This window comes from Sinocyclocheilus rhinocerous, unplaced genomic scaffold, assembly GCF_001515625.1.
Source record: "Sinocyclocheilus rhinocerous isolate Xijiao unplaced genomic scaffold, SAMN03320098_v1.1 C35805960, whole genome shotgun sequence".
In the NCBI taxonomy this organism is placed as follows: domain Eukaryota; kingdom Metazoa; phylum Chordata; class Actinopteri; order Cypriniformes; family Cyprinidae; genus Sinocyclocheilus; species Sinocyclocheilus rhinocerous.
Window position 1 is genome coordinate 1 of NW_015764079.1, and position 641 is coordinate 641.

General features: G+C 49.1%; 1 long non-coding RNA gene across 1 annotated transcript; it reads left to right on the forward strand.

The window, feature by feature from the left end:
* The first annotated feature begins 95 nt into the window (after window positions 1-95).
* Window positions 96-635, forward strand: LOC107735125 (uncharacterized). Its single transcript, XR_001639301.1, has 3 exons — window positions 96-206; window positions 298-401; window positions 531-635. It is a non-coding gene; the product is annotated as an uncharacterized LOC107735125 (long non-coding RNA).
* Window positions 636-641: the final 6 nt, after the last annotated feature.

The following is a 641-nucleotide window of genomic DNA, read 5'->3' on the forward strand; positions in this document are numbered from 1 at the left end:
CGTTGTCTGTCATTTCGAAGCTTAAGTTGCATACGGTTTTCTTTCTCACACACACACACCCATACACTCTCACACACACGTGACATCAGCGTCGTTCTGATGTTTTTCTGATTAATTCTTCTGTTGGAATCTTCTAGATTGCCCAGCATTACAGCAAACCCAGAGTCACGCCGGTGGAGGTTCTGCCCGTCTTCCCAGACTTCAAGGTCTCCCTCTCTCACAAACACACACACACACACACAAACATGCTGTGTCAATGCTCATATCTGTCCGTCTCTCGTCCGTCTGTCCTCACAGATGTGGATTAATCCGTGTGCTCAAGTCATCTTCGATTCTGATCCGGCGCCTAAAGATGTTTCTGCACCGGCGGGGGTGGACATGATGTCACAGGCCATGATCAGGTGTGTGTGCATCCTCACTTCAGACCACTGCTCATCACAGAGAAACACGCTCTGCAAAACAGGCCTGATATCAAGCCAACCTGATGATGCTGAGTTCAAAACTCTCTCTCTGTGTGTGTGTGTGTTCAGGGGTATGATGGACGAGGAAGGAAATCAGTTTGTGGCGTACTTCCTGCCTAATGAGGACACGATGCGCAAACGCAAGAGAGACGTGGACGAGGATTTGGAGTACATGCCTGA